Source organism: Canis lupus, chromosome 12 (assembly GCF_048164855.1).
Source record: "Canis lupus baileyi chromosome 12, mCanLup2.hap1, whole genome shotgun sequence".
NCBI lineage: Eukaryota > Metazoa > Chordata > Mammalia > Carnivora > Canidae > Canis > Canis lupus.
In genome coordinates, this window is record NC_132849.1 from 32,808,186 (window position 1) to 32,824,610 (window position 16,425).

The window sequence follows — 16,425 nt, forward strand, 5'->3', positions numbered from 1 at the left end:
AAACTCCTAAGAGTAGGGATTGCATTTCTTATTTCAGCATTCCCAGTGCCTGGATGTCACTCACTTTTCAAAAGAAAAGAATGGATAAGTGAATGAGTTCAGGAAGCACAATGCACTGCTACTCTGGGACTTATCGGGCTTTCATGATTGAAGGCAAATGTGATATTTGTGCTTTTTCACCACTGATTTTTTTACATCAAGAAAGAGTAGTTATCTAAAAATGGAATACATATTTCCATCTACGCATGTGAAAAATTCTCTGTGGGGCTTTCAGAAATGGATTTTTGTTATTTTTCCATTAGAACAGATGTTTTATCCTGTGACTATGCATGGTGAAATTAAATTTCAGAACTTTTAAGGAAGAGAAAATAACCTGCTATTTTCTCATTCTAATATTTCCTCAGGTTTTATTATCACTAGAATCTTTTATAATAGCAGACATTCATATTTTAGGGTCCTATTTTAGCTGGGTCCTATTTTAGTTTACACTGTCAGTGTTAATGTCTGCTTTTGCAATTTACGTGGGCCAGAGATAATCCTAAAAAGCTGCAACCCATATCCAAATGTCTAAGATTTCCAATCCTTTATTGTCCTCATCTAATTTCTCAAAATGGCATTCAGTGCTCTCCATAATTTGCAATTCAGAAATGCCTTATTCTTTAAAAAAAATGGCTTCCATGATTTTAAATATCATATGGTCTGAATGGCCTACCACACACAGATACAATTTTGTATTAATCAGATTATTTTTGTGAGAATAGAAAAGAGGCAGGGGACTTTTTTTAAAAACATTTTATTTATTCATAAGAGACACAGTGACAGAGACATAGGCAGAAGGAGAAGCAGGACCCCTGCAGGGAGCCCAATGCAGGACTTGATTCCAGGACTCCAAGATCACGCCCTAAGTCAAAGGCAGACACTCAGCCACTGAGCCAGCCAGGCACCCCAGGGGGCATTTTTTTAAATCAAACATTTATACAGTGCCCTCTCTGTGCCTGACATAATTCTAATGTTTTATAAATATAACTGAGTTTAATGTTTATAATAATCCTATGATATTATTACTACCATTTTATAGATAGGTAAAATAAGGGATAACATTAATGTCAGAGGGTTGAAGCATAAGTGATCAAAGGCTAAAAGCAAATGCAAACAATAAGAGGGTCGAGCTAGAACTTTTTAGTGAAGTCTGCATGTTGGAGGCCAAAAACCAGAATGTGTCCATTTTTCACCCAGGTCACATACCTGTATACCACTGTATACCAGTGAATGTGAAGTTTATCCCATTTTCAAGACCGATATAATGACTTTTTTCCTTAAAAGAAGGCCTGGAACTGGATTTCCAGTGCACACTTGGAAAGAGAGCTGTCAGGCCCTATCAAACATGGAATGAGATAAAACACTTCCAAAATCATGTCCATGTGCAATACAAGTTGGTTAGTTTGCAGTAAAAGTCTTGCCTTCTTCCTTCATGACTACATTAGGAGTCATTCCATTAGGTCTCAGATATCACAATGTCCAAAACTGATTATATTAATCATGTCTCCTTACACTAAAGAAGTTACTGACCCCGACACTAGTTTATGCGATTTTTTTTTTCTCAGTCTCTGGCACTTGCTTTTTTATCCAAGACTCATTTTCTGTTTCACCAGTGTTTGAATACACCATTCGTTTTAAAAACCTGTATTATAGATCATCGCTAAATTGCCCAAGTGCCCTGCAAATGCCTGAATGCCGTGAGGCTATAGTACCCATAAGAGAGCCAAAAATTGATGGTTGAGGGAAAAGCTGTCTAAAACTAGAATGAAATTAATAGCAGCCCCAGGAGCATCAGCTCTGGGCTCTCCGAGATGTCATGCACAAAGAGACCGCAGCTGTAAACCACTCATAAATAGCTGTGGACCACACATTTCAAAATGTCTACATCAGTGGGAAAACAGTTTTGATTCTTAAAATTACAGACTAGATTCAGGGTTTTGGCCTTGTAAAATAATCAAGCTGTCACATCTTAAAAGTTGGAGATCAAATTTAAAATTCCATGGCTCTGGAGTAACCATTAAGACCCAGAGCAACCAATATTTAAGCATCTGGGCTTAGAAGACAAGGAAAAAAAAAAAAAGTAGAGGGAAATCATTATAAATAAGAAGGAAGAGAAGCTGTAAAAAAGGAATATTGATGAAACTGTACAAGATTTTTAAGAGCTCCAATGTCAAGTAGGGATGGTGGGGGGGTGTGTCCGTTTTCTTATATGGGTATTAGTTATAAAGTAGGAGCTCGATGTACAGAAAGAAAAGACGGATAAAGGGCTACCTTATCATAGGTCCAAGCATCCCATCGGTTTATACCTTGTAAGAAAAAGTAGAAGAGAGATTAAAATGCCTTTAATCTCTAGAGCTCACTCTCCAACACTGAAAGGATATTGCTTTGCCTACATTTGGCATGAGATACTTTTTTCCCCCACATATGAATGGATTAACATACAAAGCAACTCTCATTTCCCCATATCATCATTTTGTGATGCCTTTATTCTGAGGGATACTAATAAATAAATTGGAGAGCTGATGGCTGCTATCCAGTAACCATTGAATATTTTAAAAGACAGAAACCAGTGATGTAATAAACAAGATTCTAGAAACAAAAATGTGCTCATTCACTTCAGAAAAGATTGAGGTATCTGCGGATTGCCTAGCCAAATCCTAGCTCCATCATGGAGACCTGGGTAAGTCAGTTTGCCTTTCTGTGCCTCAGTTTCCCTGTCTGTACAATGAGGATAATAGGTACCTTATGAAGTTGGTGTTAGAATTAGATACATTAATATTTATAATGCTGGACAGTGCCCAGAATGTAGTAGACAAACTATATATGTGTTTGTTATTCTCATTTCTTTCTAGTTTTTATTTATTCAGGCAGTCAAATGAATAAGTGTTACTGATCTTACAGCTAATATTTATTGAGTAGTTACAATATTTTAGACCTTGTGCTAAGTATTTTGCAGTGATTATTTCATTTAATTTACATTACAACTTCATGAGGTAGCTACTGTTTCTATCCCTATTTGAAAGATGAAAAAGCCACAAGTGGGGCACAGAGAGGGAAAGTAACTTGTCAGAGTAGCAAAGCTTGCCAGTGATAATAGTAGAACTAGAATATGCCCATCTGATCGCTGTTATTATCGGCATAAGCCACTTAGACTTTTGTAATATTTGCTTCCTCTTCCTCTACCCTGTACCTTGTGTTATGATGTTCATGCAGCAGGATCCCACTGTTGATTTTTAATTTACATGTCAACATTATTTTTAGATAACATTAGGCTACTGGGTAGAATGTCACTGTCCTTCTATCTAGACTTTCTAACCTAGACCATTTCACTCAAAATAGCCCTTCTAAGCTGAACCACCATAATAAAGGGTTAAGTTTTCCCCATAAAATCCTCAATATAAATTAGGCATTGACAATGTCCAGAATAGATCCCCTAATGTGAATCATTTTGACCCTGAGAAATGCCTAGTAGACATGTAAACAAAGCAGAGAAACAAAAAAATTCTTGCACTCTGGAATAAAGATATCCAGTAAAAGCAAGAGCCTCTCTAAAATGCATTTTGAAAGATTGACGAGGTCCTCATTTCCTGAAGTTATCAACACACTGAATAAGACAAAGAAGAAGAAGTCCTGTGCTTCACCACACCCCTCCCTGAATATTTTATATCATCCATTTTGCTGACCTTGATAGGAGGTGAAATCACTAGACTGTTCTGGTAGCTGAGAGTTTCTGTCCTTTAAAGCCAGAGTACCCATGAAGAAAGAACGAGCTGGCATCTTTTTTCTGTTGACTAGAGAATAACGCATAAGGAAGAGACATTCTCTGAAACGAGGAAAATGCATGGAGTCTGTTTAAGGCTTTTTCGTTTTCACCCATTGTCTCATGAAGCCTCAGAGATGTGATCGGGAGCCTAATCTCACTGTTGAATCCTTGGGATTCACCACACAACCCAGCAGCTTAACTGATTGCTCTTAGGAAGACCTCCGCTTAAGGAACAGGTAGATGGTCCCAAAGAGGGGCCCTTGCTTGCTGCTCTCACTTCTCACTCTGGCTTTAGAACAGGTGCAGGAACATGAAGCAAAGGGAAAGCAGCTGTTAATTAGCTCTCGAAGGTACATTTCCCAAATATTTGTCAAATTTGCCAGTATAAAGCCGTTGAATTGGCAAAATTGAGACCAGATTTCACCTGTTTGATTTTTATGACTGGCTGTATCGATGTGTTCATCAGTTAGAATAGAAATATCCTTGGTGCTCAGTCGGCTCTCGTGATGGATAACAGAAGCTATAGCATATGAATCTCTCGGAGTCTAACTGCACTGTGCTGTGCACAGGGTCCGGCCCAGGGGTGTTCATCACCCACAGGTTGAAGGAAGTAACTATCCAGCGGAGAAGTTAGCGCATCCCTCTCTGGACCCCTTGCCTTGCATGCATCTGGGCTGACTTCCCTGCAGAACATCCAGATTCGAATCTGGACGACCCAGTGCCCTGCCTTATTAAAGTATTTCTCACTTTGCAAAGCACCTTTCACATAATTATCCCATGTGATCCTCACAACAGCCCTTCGAGGTAGACAGTGCTAGGTTCTTCATCGTAAAGCCAGGGAAAATCAGGCTACTTGGGGACTGTGGCTTACCCAAGCTTATATAAAGGCCAAGTGATGAGAAGGGCCTCAGGCACAGGCCTTCTTCTGGCTTTAGGTCCCATTCTTCTTCCAGTCTTCCACACAGTCTGCTATTGGATGAAAGCAGGCTGCACCCCAAGCAACATAGGATATATTCCTTTTGGAAATTAATTTTAAGAATTTTCTCCATTGGTAATATACCAGCTTATCTGCAAAAACTTGTACACTATTAAGGTTGGAGTGAATTTGTAGCCAATGGCTAAATCTGTGGATCCTTAACATAAAACAATTCTCTCCTTTGTTCAGATAATAAGGATTTGAGGCTCATGGCCATTCTATCCTATAGGTACCTCCTGGTCAGACACAAGTATATATTTCTTATTCCATTTATTTAAAATAAGGCAATATTGGGGAATTTAGCCATTTGTCTTATATTTTAATACCAATTTGATTAACCTTTGTATATTAAACAAAAATACTTCAGCGTTGATGTACTTCTACAGTCAAGAAACGAATGAATTCATATTTTCAGAGTCTACCTACTACTTATGAAAAACAGGCACTTTGTGCCATTATAGTTACATATCTATATAGCCTCAATTTAATATAAAGGGAAAACCAAATAGTCGATGCACAACACAGCTTCAACCCTTGTCCATTTGTTGGGAGACCTTTGCATAAGCCAGGCCCCATTCAAAACACTCAGATTATATGTAGGAGCACTTTGAGTTTTGTGTTTGCTGTTCTTTTTTCTATGGAGATGTGTAACATATTTTTTTTACATTTTTATTTATTGAAGTGGCCATGGAGCATTTTTGATTTACTATCAGAGTGAAATTAGTTTTCTGATAAAAAGAATGAGAATCCCTATGCCTGGAATTCTCTACAGAACAAATAGAAGCCTGCTGATATGCTGATACATCATTTTACCTATTCTTTTGCAAAACTGTTAATGAACACTTATAAAGTCAAATGGTCAGGAAAGTTTCCCATTATTGATCACATCCTCCCACACAGAATCCCTAAGTGTCTCTGATATTCTCATTTTCCAAACAGCCCTAATCTGTGCTTTTCACGTGGCTGTGGTTGGAAAGTCTTGGCCCACAATTTCCACAGCCCTTCAGTGTGGAAGCTGGACAGCCTAGCTTTGGCATTACTCATTTATTTTTAACCCTAGAAATTATATTTATTTACACAACAAGCAAATTTGAATAAATCCATACATATAGATTGGGCTAGGCCCATAAAATGCTGTGCCCGGGTTTCTTTGGTGGAAGACAGTGTGTGAATGTCCTCACAAGAGGCAAACAGCCGGGAAGAAGTGGTACCCAGTCTCTTCTGTCCAGAAGGATTGCTCCACATCCTTCTATGGTTCTCTCATCCAAGACTCCTCAGTGAAGAAATGGGCAAATGTGACAGAATGATTGAAAAGCCCCAGTGCAATGCTTTCTTTATAAGAGGCTGAAGGTCAGGGCCATAGAGGGTACACAGACCCTTCCCAGAGTACCAACACCCAGCAGTCCTGGGGGACACAGAACCCCCCAAAGAAGCAGGACCACCTCTCTATGCTCCAGCCAAGACAGAATGAGCTACAATGAAGAGAGGAACATGATGTATTAACTATTTCTTCCTCCTCCTCATTGCTGTGTGAGTTGCTGCGTGGGTGTTCCTGAATGAATGACTTAGAAATTTTGCTCCAACCTGAGGCATTATATCAGAGAGAGGAAAAGTTCATAGAAATGCTGTGGTGTTATTTAACAAACTTATATGTGAATTACTGGTTATCGAGCCTCACTTTCAAAATATAGAGTTATGCTTAGTCCTTATTTGTCCTTATTAGGACCAATAAATGATACCAAATTTTGGATACCCTATAAAGTACTTTGTGGCTTTCCACATTGCTTATGCTTCAAAATAAAGTTTCTGACATCCAGCTTCCCCTCCCCCTTTCTTTTCTACCACAAATTAGTGAGCAGGATGAAGATGTGTGTTGCCCTGTGTAGCTTCTTCTTGACTCTTCTGTTCATAGGAAGCATCTCCTTGTGTATCTTAATTATTAAGAATATTTGAAATATGTTCATCTTCCTGCATACAGCCCAGATTAACTCTGCATAACACATCTTGTAGCACACACAGGGCATGTGTCAATGCTCCCTATCTGATTTGCCACAGGCAACAGAGTGAGCTCAAGGTTGAAATTAGCTCAGGTTAATTTGGAGCCACTTATGTAGCATATGTTCTCTAAGAAAAGCATAGAATTACAAGCATAATGGTGAACAAGAAGTGGAAAAGGTTAAAAGGGCAGTGCCTAGTGCACTGTCACCTAGGCTGGGCTGGAAATTAGGATTGCACGCCTATTCCTACTTGGCCATTGGTGAGCTAGGGTGACCTTCTAGATCCATGTGGCAGGATCTACAGAGACACAGTGACCTCATTCCATCCCCCTGGCACAATCTTTGCATTGTTGGTACTGGGATTATGTCTCCTGTCTCCTACACTACTGAAATACTTTGATTATCTAGAAAATCTCTGCTGTCATTTCAAGACGCTTTCATCTTTGTCTGCAAATAAATTCATAGGAGAAAAGACGACGTATGTAGGATTAGAAGAAGGAGAGAATGGTTTGAGTGTGTGTAGAATCTTTCTATTCCTTATCTGCTTCTCGTTATGGCCACCAGCAAACGTAACCTCCCTAACTCATAACATTCTTATTTCAGGGACAGGGACCTATTATGGATCTAGCATAGGTGCTCAAAATAAATATGCATTGATTAGATGAATGAACAAAAGAATGAATGTGAACAGGGGAGAGCCATAAAATGGAAATGGGAATTAAAAAATAACTTAGGTCATCAGTAAAAGCTGACTCTGGACAGGAAAACCAATCAGTCAACGGGACACTTGGAGAAAAGGGTAGACCATGTCTGTCTTTTTCATTTGCTATATTAACAGTGTCTTTCACAAAATTGATCCTTAACTGATATGTGTTGAATTCATTCAAATGGCAAATATTTGAGTGCCTCTAAGGTATGAGGCACTGTTATTGGTTTATGGGAATTCCCTGCCCTGAGGTATCTTTTACATTCTGGTGACAGAGATAGATAATCCACAAGGAGAACAAGCAAACAAATGCAATGTCAGGTAGTGTAAGGAACATAAAAAATAAACATGTTCAGTGAGAGGGATAGAGTGAAGGAAGGAGTTGGTCAAAGGGAGTGAGAGTGGTCAGAGTTCCCTGAGGAGGTGACATTTTATCTGGGTCTGGGAAGAAAGGAGAGAATAAACCACACAAAGGGTTCAGTAGGGACCAAGGTGAGAGCTGGCGTGGACAGCTGGAGGAACACCAAAGAAGCAGTGACCCTGGAGACAGTGGGGTGAGGGTGGATAGGAGAGGAGTCCTAGGCCAGGCCAGCTGGGGCTCTGTTGTCCATGGTGAGGGCCTTGGGGTTCATCTTGTAAGTGGAGAGAAAGGTATTAAAGAGTTTTTGAACATGAGAGTGACATAATATGACCGAGTTTTTAAGGATAACTCTGACTGCTACGTGGAGAATAAGCCTGGGGCAGGACAAATTTGGATGTAGGGCCACAGGGGGGACCAGTGAAGAAGGATTAGAGCATAATCCAGGTGAGAAGGGATGGGCTAGGATGACAGTAGTAGCAGTGAAGGTAATTATGGAAAAGTGGGGACTTTAAAAAACCAGTCTGAACTACTTAAAGGGTCCTGGAAAGATAATGCCAACCAGAGGCCCTGCAAAGATAGACTCCCAGCTAGCTTCTTACTAAAATTCCTTGAATCTCTGGGAACCTCCTTCCTCACCACTTTTTCCTCCTTCTGTAGGGGCAGAAGAATGCCCCTACACACACACACACACACACACACACACACACACCACATACATACACATACATCCATGTCCCAATTCCCAGCACCTATGAGCATGTTACCTGACTTGGCAAGGGGCACTTGGCAGATGTAATTAAATTAAGGACCTCAAGGTGGGGGAAATTCTGGATTTCCCAGTGGGCCCAGTCTAATTGCACCAGTCCTTAGAAGCCGAGAACCTTTCATGTCTGCAGTCAGAGGGAGATATGCTATGGAAAAGTAGAGAGACACAGTGTTGCTTGCTGGCTTTGAGGAAAGGGCCACGTGCAAGGATGTGTGTGGCTTCTAGAAGGTAGGAAAGGCAATGCAACAGATTCTCCCATACAACCTCCAGAAAGAAGCACAGCCCTGCTGACACCTTGATTTCAACCTGATACCTGTCTAGGACTTCCAACCGACAGAATTGTAAGAGAATAGATTTGTGTTGTTTTAGGCACTAAATTGTGGGGGTTCATTACAGGAGCATTAGAAAATGAATACAACATCCTATACCATCCCTTTTTTCAGAGCTCCTGGCACCACCTTGAACCTGATGCTAGATCTAGAAAGTTCCTGATCTCATGTTAGAGAAAGAAAAAAGATTCAAAACTGGGTTCTTGAATTTCCCTGGGGACAAAGTGGTGGTAATTTGAGGGCTTTGCACTCTGCCCAATGTCTCAAGGATAGTGTGACTTACACCAGTGCTAGCTTGAAAGCCTACTGATAATTTATCCTGTGGGGTTTTGTGCAATTTCCCACTCTGAGGGAGCTCTCAGACTCTCCGACACACCAAAAGGCAAATGTATAAGATATGCCATTCATCCTCCCTGCTACATGCCTTGGGAGACTTCACCCTTTCCGTGCCCTGGCTTAGTTGGTACTGTACAAAGAGCAACAGTCAAAATGACCCATGAGAAGTGACTGAACAGCAGTGTGGTGAGAGGAAGTAACAACCTATAAATTTTCTTGAGCCCAGTACCCACCAGCCCTCACACTCCATTGTAATCAATAGTTCCCTGTTCTAAGACCTGACCAATATTCATATCCAGATTGAGCTTGATAGGTCCTCTCTTGCCTTAAAATTTCTCACCCAGTTCTGTATTTTCTCTCCTTTAATAGAAATAGTCAATAATAATGTTGAATTCTTAAAGCCTTATGAATGTTCACTACTCTTTTCTGCCAGGTTCCCTGACTTTCTCAGGGCTTAGAGACCCATCATCCTCATGCTTTTCATAGGAACTTGAGTGCCTGTAAACCTCATGGACGTCATGAGTTCATATCTGGAGTGCTTATGCTGTCCAAATTGTGTTTCTTAATTTCATGCTGCTCTCTAAACTGCAAGTGAGGTGATCTGGAGTAGAAATGTGTTATTTGGGGAGGTTAATAGCTTTTAACAAGTTTATTCCACACTTTATCTTTTGGGGACGATTTGCTTTATGTGTTTTCTTGCTATTAAAACTTCATTTCCTTAAATTTTGGACTCTTTCTGACCTCTCTTTAGCTTTGGGACTATCACTTAACTGAGGGAGGCAGGAGAATAGGGGCCCTTTTAGGACTTTGAAGTTTGCTGATACAATGCAATTGTTTCCAGAAAGTAGCTTACCAACTGTGACCTATTTTCTGCCCTTATACATAGGCATAGGAATCCAGATGGTTTGATTAAATATAGCCTCTCCTGGTTCTAAAGGGAACACTTTTCAGCATGGAATATAGAGAATTAGCCACATGATTCCCATTAACATTAATGGGGAGTATGGAGGCATTCCTCATACTCCAAGCCACAAATGCAACCCTAATGCTTGCTAAAGGGACATATCTTCCATTTATAGAACATCTGGCTCCTAGTATTGTGCAAGGGCAGGAAAAATTTCTTGCCCAAGAATATGCATTTAGAGGCAGCTGGACGTACACCATCACTTCTCAAACTTTAGTTGCCACTAGAACCATCTAGTGATTTGCTAAAAATGTAGATTCTGGGGCCCCATTTTCAGGAATTCCATATTAATGATTGGGCAGGGCTCGGGAAGCTTCATCTTTAGCACCCATAGCACAAGCACTGTGGATTAGAGTCTGGGAAAAGCCACTTCTTCTCTCCTAACTTCTGGTCACTTATTTGATTATAAGACTGCTAGTGTCCACATGATAAGTTTTTTTCCAGGATTAAACATGATAAAGTATGTAAAACACCCACCATGATTCAGTAATTGTGCTTTCCTTCTCCATCCCAGCCCATTGATCAAGGGGCAAGTGCTCAACAAACAAGGCAAGCTGTCATTAACCAGTCGTTTTCATGCCATCCGACTGACCAGACACAGAGATTCCCAAATATATGGGAAGGGTTCTGATTGTCATAGGGGAGAGCAATCACTGCCCAACAGCTCCCAACTATTCAGGACACACACCTGAAAAGCTCACTGAAGCTGTTTCTTTTCCTATAGTACAAGACAAATAATATCTACTTTGTAGAGTTGTTAATGAGAATCAAAATATGGTTAATATAACGCCTTGCATTCCCTACCCTACAGTAGGGGCTTAATGGGCAGCTTCTATCATGTTTTTCTCATTTATTGAACAAACAGTTACTGAATATCTCCTGCCCATCAGGCCCTTCAGTGACTGCAGGGATAGACAGTCAATGTAGGTGTTTCTTGCTTTCACAGAGCTTGCAACTGAGTGGGGGCAAGTAGGCTAGGACAGTACTGTGTGTTGAGTACTTAGTGTCTTTCTCTGGACTGGTAATGGTAGAGGCATCTCTAGGCCTGGAGAAGAAAAAAAAAGCATAGCATGCAGAAAGTGCATTGACAGGAAAATATGAATGAAAAAAATCATTCGTAGGCATTTTTATGCCTTATGAGCTCACTTACTAAGCAAATATTATTAAGTTTCTAGGACATCAGTCCATATAGTCTCCAGCATACATCCCTTTACTTCTGTTATTTAAAAATGTTAAGGGTTATAGCTGAAGTTATCTGAAGACATAAGACTCATCAAGGTCACTCAAGCAAATATAACCTTTGTCCTACAGGGGAAGGATCCAGGGTCTTGTTAATACATCAGCAAAGCCCTGTTATTTTGTTTTCCTGTTTTATATTCCAGTTAATAAAAAGTGTCTCAGCATCACTGGTGGTAAAAGAGTCCTTTTTTTTTTTTTTTCTATTCTTTACAACTTTGCCCACCTTTTTGCCCAACAAACCTAATGAACTGGGATTCCCAAAGTTTGCTGATAGGTGATGAACACCAGGCATAAAACAAACTACAAACAAGAAAAAAAGCCCCTAGCTTCTGCCCTTTGGTTGTGCATCTTGTATTTGTACAAGGCTTAACAAATAGCCTGTATTGACAGGATATTACATCCTTTGTCATACCAGTTCAAGCCATTTGCTGATGAGCTAGCCATGCCTTTTATTTATTTATTTATTTATTTATTTATTTATTTATTTATTTATTTTTTAATTTTTATTTATTTATGATAGTCAGAGAGAGAGAGAGAGGCAGAGACACAGGCAGAGGGAGAAGCAGGCTCCATGCACCGGGAGCCCGATGTGGGATTCGATCCCGGGTCTCCAGGATTGCGCCCTGGGCCAAAGGCAGGCGCTAAACCGCTGCGCCACCCAGGGTTCCCCTAGCCATGCCTTTTAAACAATCCAAGTTAGTTGAGAGTAGAAGCAGAGTACTGATTTGATCCGTAACCCACTCGAGGGTTATGGCATGCTTAATGATGCAGGTAATAGTGATCCATAGGCACCAACCTGCAGCTTAGCCAATGTCATTAGCCTGATGAAAAGAAGACATGCACTGATCTAAGAAAAAGGATGTGGTACGAAATGTACATGAATTGGTGAATGGTCTCTAGTGTGGATCTGGTGATTAACCAAGCTGACTTCTCACTGTTCCCTCAGGAAATTTTGTCCTAGAAGATGGTAGAAGATAAAATGGCAGACACCATTCTCTGTAGCCTTCTAACTTTCCAGTGTCTAGTAGCAATGGGCAGACTTCTTTCCAATGGCCTCGGAGTAGTTTCTGTTTTCCCTCTTTGCTATACAAGGTCCTTACCCCAAACCTAAAAGTCACAGGTGAAAAGGAAATATAAAGTAACTCCTCATTATCAGATGCTTGTGGGTCCTGGGCTAGGAGTCTCAGGGCAATATGGTCAATGAGAAAAATTTGAACTTGGCATTGAGTCGAATCGATTCTCAGAGAGTGATAGACATATTGGTTCAGGCTGGCAAGGTGAAGAGTAGGAAGTCTGAGGATATAGTTCTTCTGTGGTTTTGAAAAAAAGAAATACCAACATATGGTGGCCCAGAGGAGACATTCTTCTAATATTTTTTAAATGCCACATTTATTTAAAATTAAGTTGAAATATACTATGTGCACCAAATTCTAGAAACTTTATGAAATTAGTCTTCTGGGGGAACAAAAACCAAAGAAATTCTAAATTCTTTATCCTCTCATGGTTGAAGATCATAGTGAATATGAATTGTTATAAAAATGGCTCCCCTTGGGAAATTAATTTGGCTTGTTTACCTTAAATGGATTGAACTGAATAGATTGGAAGATTTGGCCTTGGAAAGTTTTTACAATGGTTATTTTAGTGCATGTTGAGATCTTTGGCTTTAAGTATATATTTTTTTCTTTTTGCCTGAGACTGCCCTCAGTAAATAATTTCATGCTATAGACATGTCATGCTCTCAAATCTTGTTTCTAGTAATGTATGAGAGAGGCACGGTGTAAATAAAAATTAATCATTTTTCAACATCTAAGCAGCAGCCTGAGTGCCATGTGGGGAATGAATTACTGCCTATGGTCCTGAAGAACATCACATAAATCATTTAAAAATTGATTTTGTTGCTACAGAGTTGCAAGCTTTTGATAAGGGCCTCCCTTCATCCCGTGTAATCTTCAGGTCATGAACCTGTGGGAAATAAAGAGTTCTGCAAAACGAATGAATTTTTTCAAACAGTTTTATTATCTGCCCACCTCTTTCCGACTTTTTAGTTACCTTCCATTGACCTTTGCTCAGAGAATTCTCTTCCTGCATCTGTGGGAAAAAAAAAATAATAATTTTGTTCCAAGTCAAGGATAAGAGCAATAGGAAAGTCTGTTTTCTCCTGAAGAAGTTACATCCACTGGGTCTTTTATTAGTAATAAGCAATTAGGATATCTGAAGGTGGTACAAGGAGCATCAGATCTCTCTCAGTATCATAAGACCTGAGTTTGACTCCTGGATCCAAATAGTTTTAATGTTAGGCTATTTAGAATAAGCCAGGTTCTGCTTCAGTGACAGACAATTCCAAAAAATCTCAGTGGCAGAAACAACAGAGATTTCTTTCTTGCCCATGCTACATTCCAACAGCATCCGCTGGGGGCTCTGCTCTGCACTGTCCTCACTTTGAGATGCAAGATGCTGGACGATCCTTCTTCTGAAACGTACTGTTCATGGTGGAACAGAAGGGAATTTGGCTTTTAAAGGCTTCCACCCAAAAGCAACACGTGCCTCTTTCCTAATATTTCATTAGCCAAAGCAAGTTGCATGACCATATCTAATTTCAATGGAAAGGTGAAGAGCACACCTCCCCTGTGCCCAGAGCAGTTAAAGTATTGATATTTTACCCCTTTAAGCCTCAATTTTCTTACCTACCAATTATATATACTGTGCTTTTCTGAGTGTTGTGATTAATGAAATGTGGGCTCTATCTCTACTGAATAATAATGCATTCAGCTGCTATTATATGTCACTTACCCTGCTAACAATGCACTATATTTTATATTGTATTCATGACAACCCTATAACCTAGATATTATTATCTCCTCTTTACATATGAAACTGATGCTTAGAAACATAAAGTAACTTTCTCATGAATCAATCAGCAAATAATGAAGCTGTGGGCTTCAATTTATCCTTGATAACTGACTCCCCAACCTGCTCTGTAACTTGTTCAAACCTTAGATTATTCATTGAAGGGAGGTTTATATTATGGAACCACTCTAATAGAGTTGGCATGGCCATATCATGAGACCAATTCAGTACTTAAATATATTACCTTCTGGAAAAATACAGAGGACCATTTGCTAAGAACAACATTCCTGTACTGATCCCTAGGTACCTCTCTTCCCACTTCATTCTGTGTTTCTAGGTGCACCTCGGATCCAACTTAGTTGGTGAGAGAGGAGGCAGGAGAGCTAAATATAATCAAAATTGTAGATATTCCCCCATGATAGTCACATCATTTGTTCAGAGCAGTTTGGCTTAGAACTGCTATTTTGGACTCCATGCCCACCAGTTTTAATCATATATGCATTATTAGACTGAAAGCTCCATGAGCGACAATGTGCCATATTCATCAGGAATCAAGAACAGTTCCTGGCACCATGTAGGGTCTCTGGAAATATTTCTTAACTATATAAATGAATGCTGCTATATCTTATATTTTAAAAGGATAGAGTTAGGCAGCCCTGGTGGCTTAGCGCTTTGGCGCGGCCCTCAGCCCAGGGTGTGGTCCTGGAGACCCAGGATCGAGTCCCACGTCGGGCTCCCTGCATGGAGCCTGCTTCTCCCTCTGCCTGTGTCTCTGCCTCTCTCTTTCTCTGTGTCTCTCATGAATAAATAAATAAAATCTTTTAAAAAAATAAAAAGGATAGAGTTAGTGTTTCTATGCTATGGCTTAAATATGTGTTTACATATTTAGTACACTAAAATGTATTAGGAAATATTAGAATTTTATTCATTGAGTATCCAAGTCAGATATTGCTAGAACTTCCAGTGAAGCAGAGACCATGTTTACCAGATAATTATTCCACTACTGGCTTTGGTCATTATCAAACCTCAAGAATATCCATACCAACTTCAGACTTGGAGAGGAATGAGAACTAGTGGTTTAAAGGAGACAAAGTATTTATTTGTCTTTTCTTGCAGTGTTCCAAGAACTGTGGTTGGTATTGGCAATATAGTAATGGACAGAGCAGACAAGTTCTCTGTCTCCATGGAGCTTACAATTTATTTGTGGGGCAAGCACCCAAAAGGCAGGACACAGGGATGCCTGATTGGCTCAGTGGTTGAGTGTCTGCCTTTGACTCAGGTTGTGATCCTGGGGTCCTGGGATCGAGTCCTGCATCGGGCTCCCTGCGAGGAGCTTGGTTCTTCCTTTGCCTATGTCTCTGCCTTCCTCTGTGTGTCTCTCATGAATAAATAAATAATATATTTTTTAAGAAAACAGGACACAAAGGAAGACAAAATTGTCAACTTCAGTAAGAGTAATAAAGGAATGTCCTCTTATCTACCCTAAAACTCCCATCATCATTTTCTATTTGTCATAGGAAGACAACAGAAGAAAATCTTTTGTGTTTCTCGAAAAACCCAGTGCAGAGTCTGAATTGCATCGCTATGCTGTGCCCACTCCCACATTTTCCTCTTTAAATAATTCATTCACACCTGCACACAAATGCAGGTATAGTATTTTGACATCCAGAATAGCATGGGATTTTCCACCACTGAATGGTTGATGTAAAGCTGCCTCATTTTCAGAATCTACCAGACCTCTGATCTCAAACTAGCTTTGCCTAAACCTCTAAGAGCAGGAAATCAAGTCACCCTAGTAAGAACTTGGGGTTGAAGTCACCCAAAACACCCTAAAATTTTCATCACATTTTGTTTGAGCATTTCAACCCCAGTAGAATTCCAGCAAAATACCAATCGAGCAGTTTCTAATGCATTCTCTTAGATTGGTGTCTCTTCTTAGTATGAAGGAGAAACCTTTTCAGCCAAAGGGGAAAATAAACAATAAATAGAATCTGAAAGCAGCTGAGAAATGATTGCCTCTGCGAGCACAAGCTGTTAGTGTGTGTGTGCGCAGAATACCAATGGCCTAGGCTTCCCCTGTTCCATAGGGAAGCTCCATAGGG

At 40.0% G+C, this 16,425-nt stretch overlaps 1 protein-coding gene across 24 annotated transcripts in view; it reads left to right on the plus strand.

The window, feature by feature from the left end:
• Positions 1 to 16,425, plus strand: part of SLC8A1 (solute carrier family 8 member A1) — a 377,788-nt gene that overhangs the window by 223,289 nt on the left and 138,074 nt on the right. The window lies entirely within an intron of this gene.